This window comes from Sesamum indicum, unplaced genomic scaffold (assembly GCF_026168435.1).
Source record: "Sesamum indicum cultivar Baizhima isolate 11 unplaced genomic scaffold, ASM2616843v1 HiC_scaffold_114, whole genome shotgun sequence".
In the NCBI taxonomy this organism is placed as follows: domain Eukaryota; kingdom Viridiplantae; phylum Streptophyta; class Magnoliopsida; order Lamiales; family Pedaliaceae; genus Sesamum; species Sesamum indicum.
The window spans coordinates 45806-55488 of record NW_028292357.1 but is presented as its reverse complement, the minus strand read 5'-3'; the positions used below and the strand labels follow the sequence as shown (position 1 = coordinate 55488).

The following is a 9683-nucleotide window of genomic DNA, read 5'->3' as shown; positions in this document are numbered from 1 at the left end:
GAGATTGTCGATCAATATTCAGCAAGAGAGGGAGAAAGTGCAAATAGATCAATTTATCCACTCTGCCCCAGCTGACAACCTCCGAATAATAATCTACCATTCCTACCTCTGGCCTCAAGCCAAAGGATTTCTCATTATTTAACTTGTTACCAAAAAGCTGCGGTACATTATTTTATTCAGCACACTAGCGAAAGAAGTGAAAATTAGGTGGTCTTCCCTTGTCGGTGATATAGTGACATAATAATCAGGGAAGATCGAAACGGAAAAAAAATTCTTGATATCTCAATTGGTCCCTTCCCCCATCTTTAGGGAATAGTTGAAGCTGAAAGGGGGAAAAGTGTTACTTTTTGGCCATCACTTCCGACTACCCGAGCTAATGATAGAGGCAAGAACACCTTCCGACCAGGCCTTACTATAACCAACCTCACAGATCCAACTCAATCTTTTACACCCGATGTATCGTACTTTCTCGACCAGGTCATCAAAAAGACTGCTAAATCTTTCCGAAGTGAGAGAAGGAGGGAAGGCGCGCTACAACTAACATAACAGCCAGCTGAAAAACGTTAGCTAGCTAGGCTTAGCGCGCAATGGCTTTCTCTGATTCTGATAGGGGCTCGCTTCTTCAAGCTCCGCCCAACCTATACAAGGTGCTGCTCGCTTTCTCTGAGCCACTAGTGGCTTATGTAGTGGTCGGCATTCCTACGTGCTCCTCCTTTCCCCCCTACTTAAGAATCCAAAGGTGGCCTTTGGATGTTGTCGTGACGCTTTGGTAACAAAGGTTACCGAGGTCTAGGTTTATGGATGGATTCAGTCAGCGAAAGTCCATCAAAACTCAATCAATATTAACAAGATGTCGTGACCGCGGTTGATTTTGTCAGAAAAGAAAGTAGGGTTCTGGGGTTCATTGATTAGTACACCTCCGGTGCTGGTAAGGTCGGGACCGTGGTCGTCCGTCTCCGGGTTGCCGGCCGATAAGATCTCTGAGATTGACCAGCCAGCTGGGTTGGTTTGGCTATTCTTTTCTATTGAAAAGGAGTCAGCTGTCTGCGCGAGTCACCTTCCACTATTATAGGCTCCGCTGGACGACACGGCATTTTCGTTCAAATATAGGCCGGCCGTACTTGTGATGGTTCCCAAGGATTCAATATGACCACTTAGGTCTACGTTGCCACGATATTGTTCTATGGAAGCGGGCGGGCTGTTTAGAAGCTCGGCCCGGGTTTTTTGGTGTCGTAGGGGAGGGATTGACCTTTCTAACGCATATTCAGTCGTACCGGCATGGCCCCACGGGAGGGATTGACCTTTCTAACGCATATTCAGTCGTACCGGCATGGCCCCACTGATTTGTTTTCGATCAGAGCATCAAGCAGCGCAACCCGGTTCTACTTGACTAAGCCCGTGCTACTCCAAGGAGGGAGTTTGCTTTACCCAACTCCCTTTTTGATAACAAGGCAGAAAACCCCTACCGGACACTCATTAGTTTCGAATGAAGAATGAAGAGTGCCCTAGCAAGCACCTACTTCTATAAATATAAAAAGCGAGACTTTACTAAAGAAGCAAGAAAAGCCCTTTCTATCTTATTAGTCAAGCGCGCCCCTGCAATCAAACTAAAGCGCTAACACCCTATCTATAGTAAGGGGCCTTTTCAATAAGGCTCGCGTAGGGGCGCTCACCTTTTTTGGCTTCCCTAAAAGAGAATATTTTGAAGTTGGTAAGACCCGCCCCTTGTTTCAGTCAGAATGAGTCCCCGGGACCCCGGGACATTGGCTTCCGCCAACAGTGAACTATTAAGGATCGCATCCCGCGCATATTCTACATTATAGCCTGCAACTGATTCAGCTTCCGCTTCTGGGAGATCAAACGGAGCTCGATTAGTTTCTGCTAGACGAGAAATAAAAAACATAACCAATACAGGGAACAAGGGAATACCGGACCATATCTGCTTTTGCGCCATGACAATCTCACTCGAATTACGGGGACCTACACATATTAGTACAGTATACCGGGGTCCCCGGCCAGAACCACACGTGCAAGTTTCCCTGCATGTGGCTCGTCCGTGCTTTTCGAGGCGCTGCCTGTGACTCAGCATGCGATAAGGGGCGGAACTGCACACGAAAGTGTTCAGAGCATTGTCCGAGTGAGTAGGCAGCGCCTACCAAGCAAAGCTTTCTTGAAGAGGCTGGGCTGCTTCTTTTTGGGCGCCCGCCCTTTATTTATTTAGATGTTGAGGCAAGGCAAGCCCAGGAAGGGCATTTGGCGAGGAGCATTGTTTTGAGGGAGGGAAAGCGTGGTTGACAAACCACTTCGAGGAGGCGATTGGACTGGAGTGCTTTCATCAATGATGCATGTGGGCTGAGCCATTCCCATCCCAAGTGGTAGTCCCGCTGCGGCCTCTGACCGTCCGTCCCGTCTCATCTTTCTTTGGCTATACTTGAATGTAGCCAGCCATGTTAGCTTCACATGAGAGCCTTTTTTCTAAAGGCTAAAAAGGCACTCATCAGTCAGCTCGGCCGCTTTCCTATTTCGCTTTTCCGCCTATTAATAGAATAGTTTAGAATAGGTCCCGAACGGCCCGCCTTTCTTCATCTATACCAGCTGCCGCGCACGAACCAATAGAAAGGATTTCAGCGCCCCTCTCTAGATAAGAAGCAGAAACGCGCCATCACCTACAGCCCTTTCCTCTGCCGGGACTTCCACGAAATGAAAACGGGCGGCATCGTCGTATGCTCCACTTTTGTTGCCCTGGTTTATATCCCGGAGTACTCCTATGGCCGATCTGTCACCCAACCTACTTAAACAACCTAAAAGCTTGACCCCGCCCCGTTTGGAGAATGACCTCTTATGGCACGGCTTAGTCAGTTATTCTCGCAGTTCAGATAAGATTCGGACCACCACTTCTCTGGTGGTGAAGAGGCATGGTTCTTGCCTCACTCCCCCCTTTGAGCTCGTCCATTCGTTGGGTGATCCCTTGCTCTCACGTTCGAGTGTTTGCTCGTCGTTTAGGCCCGTGAGTGAGATTTCTGCTCATTGCAGTCACCTCCGGGGTTCTTCGCACCTGGATAGTACCAGGACCCTTGTGCCCCGGCCCTTGAGCCGATAAAGCTGCCACCCCTATGATCCACAACTAAAAATGAGCCTTGCGACGAGACGCGGACATTCCCCATGCTGCGGTTCCCTCCGGTCCGTTCCGGGTTGGGTTAGGGAACAGCCGAGCGATTGCCTTCGCGGATCCAAACGCGCTCACAAGGCGCACAATAAGAATAAGACCAATAGAGACTTCATAAGGGACCATTTGAGCTGCAGATCGTAATGCTCCTAGAGAGGCATATTTCGAATATAGAGGAGTCAAGGTTCCCAACAATCAAGTAGTTTATCATATCCTTCCATGAACCGTACGAGCACGTACTCTGTCACCCCCCACCGCGCTTACGGCTCTCTACCCCAACCCAACTTGTTCTGGCCCCGGGTCCTTCCTTTCTATTCCTCGGTAAGCGGACCGTGGGAGCACGGGGGGGCGGTATCTGCTTTTGACTGATAGAAAGTATCTCTCTTTTCTCCCTCCTGACCGAACTCGCCAAAAAAAGAAAAATAGAGAAAGTTGTTCTTGCCGGCGAGTAGCGTCATAGACATCTTTATCTGAGGAGGAGGCTTCGTCGTCCGGCTCCTCAGATAAAGATGTTAGGATCGACCGGCGCATCCTCGGAATCCGAAAAGAAAACAGAGAGAGAACGGAATCACTTTCTTTCAGTGACATATCTAATCAAACCGAATAGGATTTGAAGAGCTGTCATGATCATTCACATAAATTGAAGCAGGCAGGAAAGGGCACGGAATGTTTCTAGAATGCAAGCAAGCTAGCTTGCTTACTCTCCTAGTAGCGTACGTTGGCGGCAAAAACAAACTAGACTATACTAAACTAAATAAAGTAACGAGGCATTCGGGAAGCGACTAGTCGCTTCTGGCGAAGCTTCTAGAAGGCCGACCACTACATAGAAAGATCCATATACCAGTCATGAGCTATCGCTCATGCCTAGAGAGGCGGAAGCAGTAGCTTCTAGGACGAAGCCGAGCCGATACGATAGGCGGGCGAAGGGCTAAGCCACTAATGTCGTGGCGAAGGAGGCCTACTATACGTATACTGGATTAGTAAGCGGTGAAATACCAAAAAAACGAGAAAAAAATTCAGTGAACTATTGAAGCTATCAGTGTGATTGATCAGACAAGTACCAAGGGCTTTCGGTAGACTTCTTTCATTCCGAATTTGCTTGCGACAAGTCCTAGCATTAGTATGAGTTTCGTTGACCGCGTAAGGGCGATCCATCTTGATGACGAATTCCACGATAACAAGAAATAGAAATTAATCGTTCGATGTCTGCTCGTTCTCCCCTTTTCAATTCCCAATGAACAACATGATCTTGACCTATCATTTGTTCAATTTGGTCGATCTGATACTTAGTTAATTCTTTTACCTTTATGTTCCCACTGATACCTAATCGATAACGAACCTGAATGGCTTTTTAAGTCCAATTCCATAAATTTTTGTTGAGGCAATTCTTACTTGTTTATCGGCAACTAATCTAGCTCCTGAAATATATAACATTCTTGATCCTTCCTTTTACTAGTCTTCTAGGCTGGAATCATAAATGGGTTGTCTCCTCTCTGATGATCTTTTCTATAGGTAGAACTACTGTGAGCGGTCTAAACTTCGATCCTTATTTCTTCCAATTATGTTCTCGTACCCAAGCCCTTTTTCCAGAGTCTTGTGGAGGATAATTCACACTTATCTCACTAAATCAGTGAGAAAGTGCTCCGCGATGGGTCGCGGTCTCAAAATGGAAGTTTTTCGCCTTTAAGATAGCGCAGAAGGTATTTTAGGGCCACTATGTTCGCATCCCCCGACTCAACATCAAAGTGGTCTCGTGCGATCTCATGCGCGGCCATCATTAAGTCGGCAGGGCTGCCTGCGGTTACAGAATCGCCGCAGAAGTCCCCTTGACTCTCTCTTCTCTATAAAAAAAGCGTTCTGCATCATCCAGCGGCGCTGGCGCAGGTTTTTATTCCTTCTGAGCCAGGATCAAACTCTTCTTTTGAGAAAATACGGGTTTTATTCTATCTGGTAGAGTCAACAGAATGGAGTCCTTGTTTGTAACTCCAGAACAGATGATTTCCTCCAGGTGTTGGAGTGCCCTTTCGAAATAGGGGCTAGCCGTTCTTTGCTCACATAAGCTTTGATGAACCCGCAGGAGTCTCCTTATATAAAATTTTTCGTCACATAATAGTTCTATTACGCGGTCCCACTGGGAAGGGGTAGGTTCTGGGGTGAGACGGTCATGCATCAATTCTCGAAGAAGACGCAGAACGGAGTCTTCAACTGCGGATACCCCTCGGCCTGCAGTTCTCTTTGCCCCCGTCGCATTTACGAAATCACTCTTCCTATTAAAATAAAAACAAAGAAAACAATATATAATATATATTTATGTTATACCTAGGATAAGTGGTTTAAAAAAAAATTGCTGGCTATTGAAATTTTCGATTTCTATTCACTCATGATCTGGCCTGGTCGACCCGATCATGATATTGAGGGAAGGGACTTTTCTCGAAAAACTCTGGATCCTGTGTCCAGAAAGTGCATCTCTTTCTTTACCATTCCTACTTTAGTTAGAATCTATTAAAAAGGTCGGTTCAGTCCAGGAGGCTAGTTTTAAATCTGGATTCGCTGAGGTTCACACACTTTTCTTTCTTTATGAAATTACACAGCAAGCTTCCAAATCAGGCGCTTGGTTACTAATAGCCTATAGAGTATAGAGGGGCTATGGAGAGGCGCGCAACTGTGCTTCCTCGCTTCGCCAAGAAAAGCACTTCTTACTGGGTGAAGGGTTCCAAACCTACGCTTGTTCCTGCGCGAGAATCTCCGGCCGTCTCTTGCTCCTTTCTTTCGCCTTAGTAGTGAGCGCTGCTAGATCTGATTAAAAAAAGATGGGACTTGGATATGCTGATATGCTTTTGCTCCCGGCAGCTAAGCTGGCGTAAAGGCTTCATTCAGACTCTGAGGTAAGTAGGGGTGGAGTCCATTCGTCCTTTGGCAGGCGTCGGTAATCTGTAGCGATGGAGTATCCCAACACCTTTCATTCGGTTTTCACATCTACTCTCTTCGTGTAGGGTAATAGTGGCACGGCAAGATCATTCCGGCACCTCTATTCAAAGAAAGACTAAGCGAGATCTCGAGAAGTGGTGTCTGTAGCCTGTTGATCGGCTTTCTCCTATATGTTCTTTCGAACAGTTCTAGAAAAGGGTGGCCTATTTCCAATTCTTTTTGCCTGAGAGTTTTTTTGTGTGGGCTCATGTACGTAAGTCAGTACTTTCATCTCATTCCCTTCCTCTATATGCTTATGCTCTTCTCTTTCCTAAGCTTAAGCTTCGCTTTCCTCACAATAGCACTACACCAAGGGACAATTAGCGTTTAGCACTTAAAGCCGCTAGAAAGAATGAAAGAATGCCACTACAAAGACAGAGACTGGCACGAACGAAGACTGTCTTCTCGCTGAAAAGGAGCCATTTAACCTATCTCCAAAAGCGACTTCAAAACTTTACATGTAAGGGCCGGCAGAAGGACAGCAACTCCAACCGAAACTACCGAGAAAGAAATAGACCAGGTGACCTCCCAGGGAATTACTATGGAATTTAAGGGGATGGTGGGGAACTTTACGAGAGAAGCTCTTAGGGCAGCCTGCAAGCCAAAAAGAAGAAATTGAACTAGATGCCCCTAGCAACTCAAAATGTTTAATATTATTTATACTCTAGGAGGACAACTACTTTTACTCGGTCTATTGGTACAGGGACTGATGGAAAAAGAAAAGGGAACTGTCTTACTGGCTCTAGAAACTACTTTCAAAATTTCAAAAGAAAGAATGGAAACTAGCTCGGGATATCTTATGAGAAGGTAGCTCTGGATATGCGGGGATTCAGCATCGCGATATGCCCATGCTCAGAACAGAATGAAAGGAAGAGAGAGAAAGGCTGGGGAAAAGGATAGAGAGGTATAGTTTTCACAAAAATAGAATCCCAGTGACTAGATAGAGGAACTCTGGAACTCTCAATGGCTCTGGCCTAAAAGAACTTGATGGAAGAGACAGGCTTTATTACTCTCTTTGCCTATTCGTACTATTACTATTCTCAAAAAAAGAGTAGAGGTTGATTCTCCTAGCTATGCTTCACATTCGAGATATAACTCGAATAAGAGTTCCAAGACTTCGGCTATAGGTCGTCTTTCCATCGATCCAATATAAAGGAAGGGGACCACTACAGGCGGATTTCTTAAAATAAGGCGATCTAGAAGCCCGAATAAGCTTTTCAAACTAAACTGTCAACTCATCTTCGCTCTTCGCTTGATCCTGTGAAGACTGTAAAAAGAGAACCTGAAAGAAATCCCAAGCTTGAAGGTGAAGAGATTGAAAGAATGAGACGTGGTACCCTACCTCCCTCCATCTCAATTAATTAGCAGCTTCACGTCTTTTCCTCCGTAACCCTATGAAAAGAAAAAGGGACCATCAAGTCTTCGCTAGCTTTCTCTTTCTAGGCTAAGAGCTTCCTTTTTAGAAACAAATGGGAGGTCAAAGCAGAAATGGAAGGAATGTAAATAGCAGTAAGATATTTCTCTTAGTCTACTATAAGCCTCCTTTGCCCAAACTCTTAGAGTATGACTTCGACTATTCTTCCTATTACTTATTAAAAGTACAATAAAATAAGCGGGGCCAAGACCATTTCGAAGACAAGAGAAAGAAGAGTAAAAGGGAGCGAAATTCGAAGCTTCAAAAGTATTGTTCAGGGTCTTCCTTGGGCTTTTTTACGGACCGAAATGGGATGCCCTGCTAATTGGAAGCGAAAAACACAGACCATCACGGGACCCTAGTAATGAGGAAAAGCCCGTGTTCTAACTATACCTATAAGAGGAATCCCAACTTCGAAGAAGATAAATTCTACAAGCGGAATTAGGATACACCAGCCACTAGTCCTTACTTTACATACGTCAAAGAAGCGCAGCTGAAGCCTCCTGCGGTTGAAGAGGATTAAGACAAGGCTGCTTCCCTATAACTCTAATAGGAAGTGAAGTTTGGACATGCCCCTTAGATAGCCGAAAGGGGCCACCTCATAGTAGCTTTCTGCCGAGCCAACTCAATTTCTCGAAAGATATGCTAGTGGATCCTTCTATTTTGAGTTTGACCTAACTCCTTTGCCAGACAGACCCTTCGACTGATAAGAACCAGGGAAGGAGACTTCTTACTTGACTGGCTCACTACTTACTATCTAGAAAGCATAAAGAGAAAGCATTGCTACCATACTGGCTTGCCCGGAATGCAAGGACTGATTGGAATGACTCACTATTGGCTTGCTTGCTTTCCTTGGACAGACGCTCCTTAAGGACAGCTCCTTGGAAGACTGAACTCAGAGTAGGACTCAGAGGGGTCACAGGACCGGAAGGAAATATGAATACAGCCAAGAGTAGGAGTCGGCCTTTGGGAAGGGATGGCGTCTCAGGGCAAGGCAAAGAAAGCAAGCGGTCTGTGTTAAGCTGGACGCTTCCTGGAGGACTTGAGACTGAAGAAACTAGCTCCCACTCACGACCCATGTAACAAGCTAGACCAAGTCAGAAGTGTAGAACAATTAATTAGTTCATAAGGACCACCCTTGTATAAGCGGGATGGAGCTTCCCAGATTGGAAGAAAGTGCAAACCTATAGTATAGCTGCAGAAGTCGGAAGAATGGCACCTGAGAGAATATTGTTTCCGTTCCATAAAGTAGAGATCCAGAAAGAAAAGAGGTTCACTAAGACCAAAAATCTCTACTGGAGGAACAGCAATTCAGGGGATAGTAAATACAGAAGTTGTGGTCAATAAGGTAGGGATCATCAAAAGATCAAACCATCCAATGTAAAGACGGTTTTCAGTGCTGGTTGTCAGCTGCTCGTGCATACCAAGGTTTCCTTGCCTTGCTTTCACTCAATAGTCCGAGGGGAAAGCACAGAGATGGGGGATGGCAGAAGCGAAGTGAAACTATGAACAGACGACTCGATCCTGGACCTATTATTATATGCAAGAGCGAAGGTGACAAAGTCAAAAGTGAGATGGGATGAGACTTGACTGTGGGATGCCCAGATATCGGAACGAAAAAACTTTAATAAGAAAGGTCTTAACAACTGGTATCATGCTATCAAACGCTGTCTGACGTCCAGGAACGATAATACAATTCGACGATACGAGATAAGCTATGTCAAGATAGATGGATTGGAAACAGTTTCTTGGATTAGAGATCAGAGTCCATCACGGCATTACATTAGACGGCATGAGAGGATTTCGACCCTCTTTCACCTGACGCCGAGAGGGCAGACCCAGTTCAAGAAACCCGGCGGAAGCTGAACTCAGAGATAGGTTATTTATACTTGCCCGAGTTGACGAAGTGAAGAGCGATACTCTTCATGAAGATAAGTGACTAGTCTGGGAAAATCGCTGACGATAGTGGCATCTCATTTCATTTATTAGTTTTTCCCTTCTCTATATGACGGAAGCCAGCTCAAAGCAGGTATTAGCCAGAACCGGATCTCATGTCTTAGCAAGAAGATTTCCAACTCTCGATCAAAGAGGAACGGGCTCCTATATAAGAAATTGGAGGATCCGTCTTTATCCGTG

General features: G+C 45.7%; 1 long non-coding RNA gene across 1 annotated transcript; it reads right to left on the bottom strand.

Moving 5' to 3' along the window:
• Nucleotides 1-969: 969 nt before the first annotated feature.
• LOC148784225 (uncharacterized) lies at nt 970-1531 on the bottom strand. The gene is made up of 2 exons (XR_016063922.1): nt 1302-1531; nt 970-1249 (listed from the first exon to the last, which is right to left on the bottom strand). It is a non-coding gene; the product is annotated as an uncharacterized LOC148784225 (long non-coding RNA).
• Between the last annotated feature and the right edge of the window lie 8152 nt (nt 1532-9683).